At 49.2% G+C, this 12,318-nt stretch overlaps 1 pseudogene; it reads right to left on the reverse strand.

The window, feature by feature from the left end:
- Positions 1-3,458: 3,458 nt before the first annotated feature.
- LOC102424050 lies at positions 3,459-4,667 on the reverse strand (annotated as a pseudogene).
- Between the last annotated feature and the right edge of the window lie 7,651 nt (positions 4,668-12,318).

Below are 12,318 nucleotides of genomic sequence, written 5' to 3' on the forward strand. Positions count from 1 at the left end.
AAGTAGGGATGCAGAGGGAAGTTGAGCTTTGGAGAGGATGTGGTTTTTGGGTAAGAATGTGGGGAAAGGAAAGAGGTGGCTGCAGGAGGGTCCCCCAAAATGGAGGTCAGCACTGGGGTCTGAAGCCTGATGTTCCTACACAGCTTCAGGGGCTGGGCCCTGGGCTCCCTTCCCTGTCAACCAGCCCTACCAGATCCTTCCCCAGGGCAAGCCCCTCACCTGTTTCTACCCCTCAGGGCAATGGTGTCAGAGGAGGCAGAACTTAAACAGATAGAGGACCTGGGGAGGGATGGGGAGGGCATCCTGTATTCCCCCACCAGCGCCTGGAGGCAACAGAGACAGAAAGACACATAGGTAGGAAGACACAGAGAAAAACTGAAAGAGAGCTATAGATCCAGAGAGAGAGAAATAAGACAGAGATGCAGAGAGACATAGGGACAAGATAAGAAAGAACTGAAAGGATGAAAATGCTCCAACAGAGAGAGCCTGGGAGAGGGAAGGGACATTGTCCAGACAGAGAGGGGCTGAGAGGAGCAGCGGAGGTGGTCTGGGTATGGGGTTCCCAAGGTCCCCACAGCCAGCCCAGCAGGCCCCACCTGTACCGGGTGCTCACCTCCAGGCCACTGTGGCCCCAGCGAATCCTGTGTGGACAACATTAGCTCCTGGAGCCTCCCATTCCTCTGCAGGGTAGGGCACACCAGCACTTCTATAAAAGTGACACCCAGTCCCCAGCCTGTGGCTTTCCCTGCAGGGCTGTCTCCCCAGCTGCTGTCTGCCCAGGCTCAGAAGAGTCACCGGGGTGCCAACAGCCCCACCAGGAGGGTACACAGGGCCCTCACAGAGGGACCTGCTGGTCTAGTCACTGGGGGCCCAAGCAGGGGGTCTGGGTTGGCCAAAGCTTCAGCCTCTTATAGGAATACCCTAAGGCCCTTCTAGAAAGTGGGGGGACAATAGGAAAAGGACCCTTTGTCTTCTTACATGTGAGGACAACCTACTGCTCAAACGCCTTCTGTGGCTCCCCATTGCCTTTCAAATTTTCTAATGCAGCCGTCCTCAACCTTTCACAGGGATCGCCTAACGACCCTTTCACAGGGGTCACCTAAGACCATCGGAAAACACATATATAATTACATGTTGTTTTTGTGATTAATCACTATGCTTTAATTATGTTCAATTTGTAACAATGAAATATGGGGGACAATGAAATATGGGGGTCACAACAAAAGGGTCGCGGCATTAGGAAGGTTGAGAACCACTGTTCTAATGCCTTTCATGTGGAAAGGCCCAGAATTAAGAATCAGAGTGGACATGTTGGGGGGCCCTGGGAGGAGGTGAAGGGAAGTGGTCAGAACTACTGGTAGGAAAGATCCCTCACATGGCCCAGGGAGTGAGCAGACTGCGGGGACTGAATGGGAGCTTGGAGGAGGGGAGGAGCCTGAGTCCCCACACACATCCTGTGAGGGAGCTCCCAGCCCCGTCAGATTTGAAGATTTATCTGAGGCCCTCGGCTTGGGAAAAGCGGTCTCTGGTGGAAGATGCGTGTAATTGCACCCTCCTTCATTGGTTTATGCAACAGACATTGGGATCTCAGCCGTATTCCCGGTGCATTAAAGTATTTAAATTTCTCCTTCCTATAAAACAAATTTATCTCCAGCAGTAATCATGAAATGAAACAAATAATAATAATGGCATTAAAATACAGATGGTAAAAATTTTATTAATGTCTGATATAACATTTTTTGTAAATAATTGTCCAGTAACTATATGAATTTTAGTGAAACTGAAATACTTGCAAACAGTACAATTTGGGAAGCCACTAAATCGTACCACTGATGGAACATCTTATTTTCTTGACTCACTTTTTAGTGTTAAAATAAGAAACAATTTTAAAAGAATAAATTTCAAGCACTTTAAATATCTTACAATTTTATTTGTCAATTATGGTTCTCAATAAAGCTGGAAAACTAAAATAAATAAAAAGATAAGTCTCCACTTTAATGATATTATTCAAATTCAGTACTAGAGTCCATGGAGGAACTTGCCAATGAAAATTATTGTAATTCATGGTTTGCAATGCTTCACTGTTTTAATAAACACATAAAATCTCCCAGTGGGATGTGTGTGCACCCTTCCACGTAGAAGTAAAGATGTCTGCCTGCTGCCTGGCTCCCGAGTATGTTTTGTATTCTACCAGAACCCCTGACTTGGGGGGCTCGCCTTATTTCTAACAATTTGTGGGCTTGTCCAGGATACCATCTGTCACCACAGAGAAAATGGACCCCCTCTCCTGAGGAGGTGCACCCTGCTGCCAAGTTGCAGCGGCCTTGGTGAGGAGGGACAGCCATTACCCCTGGGCTGACTATGAGCTCGGGATCGAGAGTCAGCCAGCAATGCAGGAAGGGCCCAAGCAAGACTCTCAGCAATCAGGTGACCTCATGCATGAGCCAAGGTATATTATAGCTTTAGAAAAATCCATGAAAAGGACTCTGACCTACTCTAAACTGCAGCCTCTAAACAGGTCATATCTTTGAACTGAATGAAGATTTATGAAACTTCAAGGAATAACTGAATTCAAAAAATACTGGCAAATAATCAGGATAAACAAAAATAGTTATGGGACTAAATGAATTGAGAATAACTATTCTTATGACTCTGTTTAAAATATTGTTGATTTTTTTTGGTTTGTTTCATTTTCCTTTATCTTTTTTTAAAAAGCCCCTAAGTTGTATGGCTTCCACGAAGCATCAGAGAAACAGAGGTGCCATTTCTGTACACTTTGTAAAGCAACACCTAGATGCACACACCACCGCCAACGCCCCAGCGGCTCCGCCCACCTGACTGTGGCTGCCTGGCCTCTGCCACTCCTGCGGGCTGAGACGGGACTTTAAGGCGCTATTTCCGGTGGCTCAGACCCAAGACGCCCTCACACCGGGCACAGCCCTGGCCCAGAGGCCACACAGGTGGCTGCCCCCGGCTCCAGGAGCAGGTGCAGCAGGAACACCTGGGCCATGCCGCCCAAGCTTTGGTGCAGCATTTTGCTTGGGGTGCCACTCCCACCACGCCTTCCCCTTTGATTTAGGGAGGCCCGGGGTGGGCTCACCCCTGGCAGCAATGCCCCACAGCGCCCCCTGGAGAAAACGGCCTTTGGATAGGTGGAGACGAGGTAGACTTTATGCCACTAATGGGGCGGGCAAGCTGGTCAGCGCTGGGCCGCCAGCTCACACTTCTCACTTCAGCAGACTTGGTGGAGGGGGCAGGGCAGGCGGTGTTTTCTTTACCTCGTTTTAAATAGTTAATGCTCTTGGAAGGGAGGACTGGACACAGGAGAAATTTCTTATGTGAAGGAAGTCACCCACGTGGGGTGAGCAGCTCCGGGCCACAGTCTATGTCTTGGCTGTGGGCCACCGGACGAGCTCCTCCAGGAACTGCAGCGGAGGGTTTGGGAGCCACCGCCAGGGTCACTTGTGCCTCTGCAGTGACTTCCTCTTGCTCCTCTTGAAGAAACAGCAACACGGTGCCATCCGCCACCTCTGCCTCTGCAGGCGCTGTGATGGGGCGTTGAAGTGACCGGCAGTGGGGTCGCCCGCACTCAGCTCTGGTTGCTGGAGTCCAGTGCCCTGTGTTTGCTGGGCTTTGTCCCTAGGCTGAATTTGCCCAGGCAGGTGGGTGTGAGCTGTGCCAATGGGCTAGGCAGGGGCTTCCCGGCCCAGGTGTACTCGCAGTGGAACACGAAGCCGCTGCGGCCGAAGAAGTCTGTGACTAGCTTGCAGGTAGCCTGGTCAGGCTTCTCCAAGAAGCCGGGCACCGCAGGTACATAGCGCAGGTACGCGGCCACCTCCTCCGGGTGGCTCTCGCAGCGCACCTCAATGGGCACGGCCCGCTTGGTGTCCCCGATCTTCGGGTAGTGCTCTTTGAGCACGTCCCTGAGCCCCGCCAGGGCAGGCTGCCACGCAGGCAACCCATGGACTGTGGCCTAGAGCCTCCAGGTTGTCAGGGGCTCTGCTCCTTGCCCAGGTGTGTACTGATGCTCATGGAGCGCGCTGTGCCCTTCAGGCTTTTGTGCTCGCGGCAGGGATTGCGCTTCTTGGCCCTGGGGTCCACGTACTCCTGGGCCAGGCCAGAGTCGATGATGCGGATGGCCTCCTGCGCTGGCTGCCCGCCGCCCCACCAGGAAGTCCTCCGGCTGCGCGTCGCGGCAGACGAGGCTCTTGGTGCGCACACACTCCATGCATGTGATCAGCTGGATGGCGATCATGAGCACAGTCTTGAGCGTGATGTGTGGTCACGCAGATCGAATAGGTCCTCCAGGCCGGCCGAGCAGCTCCAGCACCATGGCGCTGTACTACCCGCGGGCCAGAGGGACCGGAGGGACACCTTCTGTGAGCCGAGCTGCAGGTGGAAGCGGTGTTCCAGGCACGGCTGCGGCGCCCACACCACATGGGCTCCAATCGGAGAGCTAAGTATTCATTTGTATAGAGATTCTTTCTGAGCCGAGCTCCCCGAAGTTGCCACAGCCTATCTTCTTCCCGACCCGGAAGTTGGGGCCCACCATCAGGACCCCCAACTGGTCCCCGTGTGCCACCGCTGTGGCTGGTCCGGCCACCAGCTTTGCACATTCTCCCGCCCTCCTCTGACGCCCCTTCCCCTCTTGTCTTGTCAAAGTCCATCAGTTTGTTGTACCCTGGCCTCTCCACCGTGACTGCTGCTGGACAGACACCATGGCACCTGGCGGGCTCCTGGCTGGTGAGATGTGGGTACTTGCAAGGGCCAGGCCACGGGACTCATCTCAGTGGCCTCAAAGTCGCACACAGGGGAGGACACATTCTGCTGACAGGTCCCACCACCTCAGATCTCATGGCTCCCAGCTCCGGTCTCTGCCGTGGCCCAGTGACTGATCGGCCGAGCGGGGTGGCCAGTGCTTCCTCAGCAGCGCGATGTGGGCCCAGAGCCACCGCTCCCTCCCTGCTGCCACATGTTGGGCACGGACTGTCCCTGCTGCACGGCTTGTGGCTCACAGTGTTGCCATGGACTTCACTTACACACCAGTGTCGCCGGCAGCTGCCGCCACTGCTGGGCGTGCGTGGACCTAAAATATCGTTGATTTTTTTAAGTCTTTTGTTTCCGAAATATAAGGAAAACTAAAAGGCAGACATTCTGCATCCTAGTAACTAACAAATTAGTAACCTTCATTTCATGGTACTCCCAGGAGACAAAGATTCAAAGACAACAACACCCCAGAGATATTTTTGTCCATTGGGAAAGACATTAATGAAAGACTCTCCAGCAGTGTTAAAGGGACCTCGCCTTCTCAGGTACCTAACCATGAATGGACATCTACCCTTGTCTCTGACACTCGCCTTCATCTCAAGGATGAGAAGCCGTCGACTACAGAGGAGGTAGACAGCCATCCCAAGACGTCAACAAGGCCTGTATTCTCACAAATTGATGCTGCTCAAACCTTGTTCTTATATCACCTAATTGTTATTGATCGAATGCATATAAAATGATTTTTATCCTGTTATTATCCTCAAAAAAAAATCTCCCAGTGGTCACAGAAAAGTACAGAGTAATAACTATTATTATTATTATTATTATTATTATTATTAGCTGCCCACATGACTACTAAGTGCCCAGCACTGTTCTAATCTTTACAAATAATAACCTCCTTTGTTTTTCACCCAACCCTGTGAGGCAGGTACTATTATTACCTCATTCTCAGATAAGGAAGTTGAGACACAGAGGGATCAAGGTAATGGCCCAAGGTCACACAGCAATGAAGTGATGGAACTGGATTTGAACCCAGGCTGACTGTCTGCCCAGTTCTTGGTGTCTGGGATCTACTGGCCTGGACTCAGGTCAGGAGGAGAGTAGTGAGGGACCACGTCCCTAAGGACATGGCAAAATTAACCAAAAGGCATAGAGAAAAGGCACTGTAGGCAGAGGGAACAGTAGGAGCAAAGTTCCTGATACAGGAATAAGTTTGGCGAGTTGGAGAAATAGAGAGGAGTCCCATGGGGTTGGAGCTGAGGGAGGTGAGAACATCAGTGGGAGATTACAGCAGAGGCTGCAATGTGCAGGGCCTCAGGGGGCCACTAAAGGTTCTAGACCAGCCGTGGGCAAACTACGGCCCGCGGGCCGGATCCGGCCCGTTTGAAATGAATAAAACTAAAAAAAAAAAAAAGACCGTACCCTTTTATGTAATGATGTTTACTTTGAATTTATATTAGTTCACACGAACACTCCATCCATGCTTTTGTTCCGGCCCTCCGGTCCAGTTTAAGAACCCATTGTGGCCCTCGAGTCAAAAAGTTTGCCCACCCCTGTTCTAGACTAAGCGTGTCAAACTCGCGGACCATGGGCTGCATGTGGCCCACAATGAATATTTTGCGGCCCAGGCAATTCAACAGTATGTAAGAAACGTTTTAATAAAAATTTCGTAACTTAATTTTTACAATATCCTGTTATGCATAATTATTAATAACAAACTACAACGTTCACTAATGACTGATTACTATAATCGTGTTGCATTCATTTCCCTTACACGCCTTACACGCAGGCACACCATTTCTCTCCACTAATACTCGCAGCGAATATTTTAGCAGCCGATTGCCACATCATTAGTCTTGGACTGACTTGTTTGGTGTGTGCAACAGGAAATATTTCACTTTTGGAGAACAAGAAAAATAGGTTTATTTGCGTTATGCTTATTAATTTTTGCAGTTATTCAGTGTCTGTTAATGTTCAAGAAAAAATATTAATTTTTATTAAAATGTTCCATTATTTTATGTTAAAGATTACTCATTTATTTCAGCCCTTTGTATTCAGCATGTCTCTATCGAAATAAACCTACGTTTCTATGAAAATTGAAGCTTTCGGTTTTTTGCAGCCCACATAAACTTAAACCTTGTTTATTTGGCCCTTGTTAGCCTTTGAGTTTGATGTGCTTGTTCTAGACAAGAGAGGAGTGATTCTAATTTCCTCTCCTATTGTGCAGCCTCTGGCATCACCTGGAATCAGTCAGGGCTCCTTCAGGTATAAATGACAGAAGCAGGAGGCCAGGTTTCCTGGCTCAGCCTACCCCAGCTGTGTGGACATGGGCAGATTGCTTTACCTCTCTGTTTCCTCATCTGTGCAATGAGGATAATAATAATACCTCAGAGAGTTGTTGGGATAATTAAATAGGCAGGTGATAGGGGCTACATAGTCACAATAAATATGGGCTCACATAGCATGGTTTGATCCAGGTACTCACATGATATCACCAAGGCTTAGGTGTCTTCCCTCTGCCATCACAGGCTGCCTGGGCTTTATGTTCTGGCTCCATACAGCAGGTCGAGCCCCAATCCCAATCCTGTGGTCCACAAAATGACCACTGCCATTTCTCCCATCCCCAAACCACAGAATCTAGGGCCAAATTGGGGGGGGGGGGGTCTCTACAGTTGCCTCAGAGGGGAAAAACATCTCATTGCTCTGAGTGGGTTACATGCTCACTCCTGAGCCAATCGTTGTGGCCATAAAGGCAGTGGCTGGGAGCTGGGGCTGGAGTCAATCACAACCGAGGATGGGGAGCACTGTCGGAAAAGAAATGCAGCACTGTTGGGTTCTGTGCAGGACTCACAGAGAATCACCCACCTTGCCTCGGTCTCTCCAGTCTCCCCAGCCCCTACACTCCACATCAAGTTGATTCCAAAGTGGAGAAACCAACCTCCCTCCCCAGTCCAGGCACTCTGGAGGCAACCAATGGATGTGCCTCTCCAACATCGATGTTTCTCTTTCTGTCTCTCCCCCTCCCTTCCACTCTGAAAATCAATGGGAAAATATCCTCAGGTGACGATTAACAAAAAATAAAGATAGTGCAGAGAAAATCTGTGCCCTGGGCCAAAACGACACCGGGGCCATCTTAGAGTGGAATGCTTGCACACTCACACCCCACAGTGAAACCAGCTGACATCTCCCACAACATAGCTCTGTTTGGAGCCATTGGTGCAAAGGTCAAGTCTACGGTCAAGTGCAGATTTCCAATGGTGAGCAGAGGACAGCTGAGCAACAGTCACTAAGGAATTACACTCAGAGCTACAGAAAGACTGGAGTACGGTGGACAACAGGAAGCACTAGGATGGTACATGAGTGAGCACCCTCAGAGGTGTAAATGCTTAGAGAGGGCTAGAGTCCTGCCCGTGGATATTCATTCCCTGGACAGATATTTATTGAGTGTCAGCCACACGCCAGGCAATCTTCTAAGGCAACTGGTGTACAAGACAGATGTGAGCCCACCTTGCCAGCAGGCTTTTCTTAAGTCAAAGAACAGAGGCATTCCCTAAATCGCTGTAGCAGGGACAAGCAGGTGGCTGTGCATCCATTCTTTTTTTCTTTTCTTTCTTCCATTACAGAGGATCTTTATTTATAAAGCAAAAAAAAATATAAATCACTTTTGGACTGTTTTGATATCTATAAAACAACTAAAAAAATGTAGCCATGCCAAAATTGGTTTGGCTCAGTGGATAGAGCGTCGGCCTGCGGACTGAAAGGTCCCAGGTTCGATTCCGGTCAAGGGCATGTACCTTGGTTGCGGGCACATTTCCAGTAGGAGATGTGCAGGAGGCAGCTGATCGATGTTTCTCTCTCATCGATGTTTCTAACTCTCTATCTCTCTCCCTTCCTCTTGGACTGTTTTGATATCTATAAAACACTGTAAAAAATGTAGCCACTCCTTTGCAAGAAGCTCTTGTGTGTGTTGATCTCCTGGGTACATGTGGATGGCCCAGGATCCTGCGAGTGTGTTTGTCCAGAAGAAAGCCTCTCCCTGGCACCCTGATGGCCAGCACCATGGCCCGGGGGTCAGTGAGAATGTGTAGGCATTAGAGGTTCAGTCCACTCAATGGGGCCAGGAAAACAGCATTCTGGAAGTATGCTGGGCTGATTCCTTGCTCATCTTGCTACACCGACCATTCTTGAACAGCAGGTTCCACCGAGAATAATGCAGGGAAGGACTATAGAGTCCCCAGGCTAGGCCACAATAATATGTTTGGCCCATAAGACAGTGAAAAGTGGGGAGGTAGACAATGGGGAAGGAGTAATGGGAGCAGTGCAGATGGATGAGAAAGAGAACTCCACAACAAAGAAATGCAAATGTCCCATACAGAGGAAGTCACTTTCTGTAACTAGATTGGTGAGCTAACCTGGAGGTTACAGTCTCTCATTACAAGTTCTCTTATTTTGAGAACTGAAAGCACCCTTTAGGGTCAAAACCCTTTAAGGTTTAAACTGAAAATACCCAACCACTCATCAGAAAACATGCGTGGAAAATGGAGAGGGGAAAAATACCCACAATATTTGGGAGATATGAATTCTATTTCTCTTCCTCCTGGATCTGGATTTGACCATGTGCCTTATTTTGGCCAATGAAACACTAGCAAAACGACACAAGTGGAAGCTTGAGAAGGGCTTGCACATTGAGCCTTGCCCTCTCTGCTTTTCCTGGCAACTCTGAAACCACCGAAGGAATGAGTTTGAGCTACCCTGCAGGAGAAGCCACGTGGAGGAGACCAGGCACCCCAACCAATAGCCTGCAACTGACAAACATGTGTGTAAAGCTCTCCAAGATCATCCAGCCCAGCCAACCCACCAGCTAACTGCAATCCCATGAGTGACCCCAAACAAGACCAATGGAAGAACCACCAAGCTGAACTCAGCCCAAATGGCCAACCAACAGAATCAAGTGTTAATAAATGACCACTGTTTTAAGCCACTAAGATTTTAGGGTACTTTGTTACACAGCCAAGGCTAACTGATAGAATTTTCAAATATACTCTCTCTGGAAGAAGAAACCCACGCTCGTAAAAGAGCAGCCACTAATTCCCTGACGATAACACAAAAACATTGGTGTGGACACCATGTTTCAGTGCCATGAATTTGACTTTATTCACCACAGAGCCACTAGGTGGCAGGAATTCTTTGTCTGGTTCAGGCTGCCACTTAAGAAGTTCAGGCTAAGGAATCAACTATTATTATTGTCTTGCTTTTGTAGATGAGGGAACTGAGGCACAGCGAGATTACATCTTTCTGTAAGAATCTGCATCCAGTTCTGACTCTACAGTTCATTGCAGCATTGGGCTGACACCCAGCTCTGTCACTGATTATATGTGTGACCCTGAGCAAGGTGCTATGCTCTGATGACTCTGTTTTCTCTCATGTAAAATGAGAGAAATGAACTAAAGTCAGAGGCTTTTAACCTAGGTTGGACCACCACAAAAAATATTCTGGGTAAGTATATTTGGGGTGGAAGGGGAAGGCAGTGGGTCAGAGGTGGTCTTTAGATTGGGTTAGAATTCCCAATGAGTTTGTGAGCCAGGAAAGGTTAAGAAATGCCAGACAATGTGCTTTCAAAGGTTCATGCCAAGGGTCAAGTTTCTAGTCAAGTTTACACCAAATGCTACAATTACAATTGTGCGGAAAACCAAGTGCGCCTTACAGAGAACAGTCCTGAGTACAATTCAGTCTATATGACAGCAGCTCTGACCTGTGGTCAAGGCTAAGCATGAACTTGGTCTTCATTGTAGGCTTGCATAGAATAAATCTTTCTAATACACCCTGCACTCTTGTCTTGGAACTAGACAGTTCTGGACTGTCCCCCGTGTCCTGCCCTGCCCAGGGCACAAGGTTCTTTTGCTACAGCTTCGATCTCTAAGCCCTGACTATCCACACCCTGAGAAAGCAGTTAGTTACTGCCTGAAAACAGGCACTGCCAAGAGAATGGACAACAGATTTCTGTCTGAAGCAGCCCTTGCCTAATTTTCCGGGAGTCTGGCTCTTTGCAGCTGTAACTAGTCTCTTGATGTTTCCCCGGAATGGGTTGCTGATCTGCTCACTGCCAGCCTCACTCTCAGTTCTGTGCCAGCTCCCATCTCCTCTGGCCTTGACATCCCACAGCCAACTCTGCTCCTCCTACCTGCCTCCACATCAAAAGCATTGACAGCTGTTCATAGCCATTGACCTTGAGCATCCTAAGTGACAGTCCTCCTCGCATGACAGCCCAGTTAACTCTAAGCAGGTCATAAACTTTGTCAGGTTGTGCAAGAAGTGTGCAAACTTTGCTTTTGGGCGCTGGAATGTTTGTCAAGCAACATCTTACAGAAGCTCAACCCATGTTAAAACCATCAGAATGGCAGGGTGTTAGGAGAGCGCCCACATCGTGTGGGCGACCTGTGGGCAATCGAGTAGTGTGCCAAGATTGCATCTGGTGGTCGGGGGGGGGGGGATGAAGGGTTGGCCCAGGAAGGTGGGTGAGAGCGAGGGTTCAGTGGGCAGGAACTCAGGCCAAGAAACAACATGAGAACACAGGCCCTGGGAACACAGGCTTCTCAGGAAAGACCCTGGGCTTCCTACGGTTGTGGGAGAGAGGCAGGCGCCAAAATTCTGAGGCCTGAGTGACCCCAGCTGACATCTGGATAACATCTGTTACACAAAAGAGCCTGTCCCAGCAAGAAAGCAGTAACCTCAGCAGAGCTTTCAAACACCCAGCAGGGAGTTTTTTTTAGAGAGATTTTTTTCACAACAACAAACTTAACAAGCCACCCAGCTCAGCTATGGCTCAGACAAACCCCAAGATATACATGGCCACCACACTTAATCATAACCTAATACTCAATGCCATGTTTAATAGGCGCCAGTCACTACATTGTGATTTTACACAGTCATTCATCTAATTCTCATAACAACTCCTTAGGGCAAATACCATTATCATCCACACAGCAGCCAGAGGAAGTTGCTCTAATACCCTCCCAGGGTAAACCCTAACCCTCCCCCTCCCAGGCCCACAAGGCCCTGCACACCTGCCCCCACCCCCTCCCTGCCCTCATGTCCTCCCTCTCTCCCCCTTGCTCACTCTGTTGCAGTCACATGGGCCTCTGGCCTCCTCACTGGACCTTTGCACGTGCTCTTCCTCTGCCATGGAGGCTCTTACCCCTGAAGCACTGCACAGCTCACTCCACGCCTTCTTCCAGTCTTTATCCAAATGCCAACTTTTGAGGAAGGCTTCTCAATCCAAAATGGCGACCCCCTCCCCACATGCACACACATTAAACTTACCACCATCTGACATGCTGTATACGTTATTTCCTCATCTTTAATGTCAGCCTTGCTCACTAGAGCAGGGATTTGTGTCTGGCTGGTTCATTGCTGTGACCCCCAGTGTCTAGAACAGTGCCTAGTACACAGTAGGTGCTCAGTAAATATTTGCAGAATGGATGAATCCACACTAAAGAAGAGTCAGGGGAGGTGGGGCAAAGGAAAGGCTTACAGTCCTTACTGGCAGGAGCA

This window comes from Myotis lucifugus, unplaced genomic scaffold (genome assembly GCF_000147115.1).
Source record: "Myotis lucifugus unplaced genomic scaffold, Myoluc2.0 scaffold_628, whole genome shotgun sequence".
Taxonomy (NCBI): Eukaryota; Metazoa; Chordata; class Mammalia; order Chiroptera; family Vespertilionidae; genus Myotis; species Myotis lucifugus.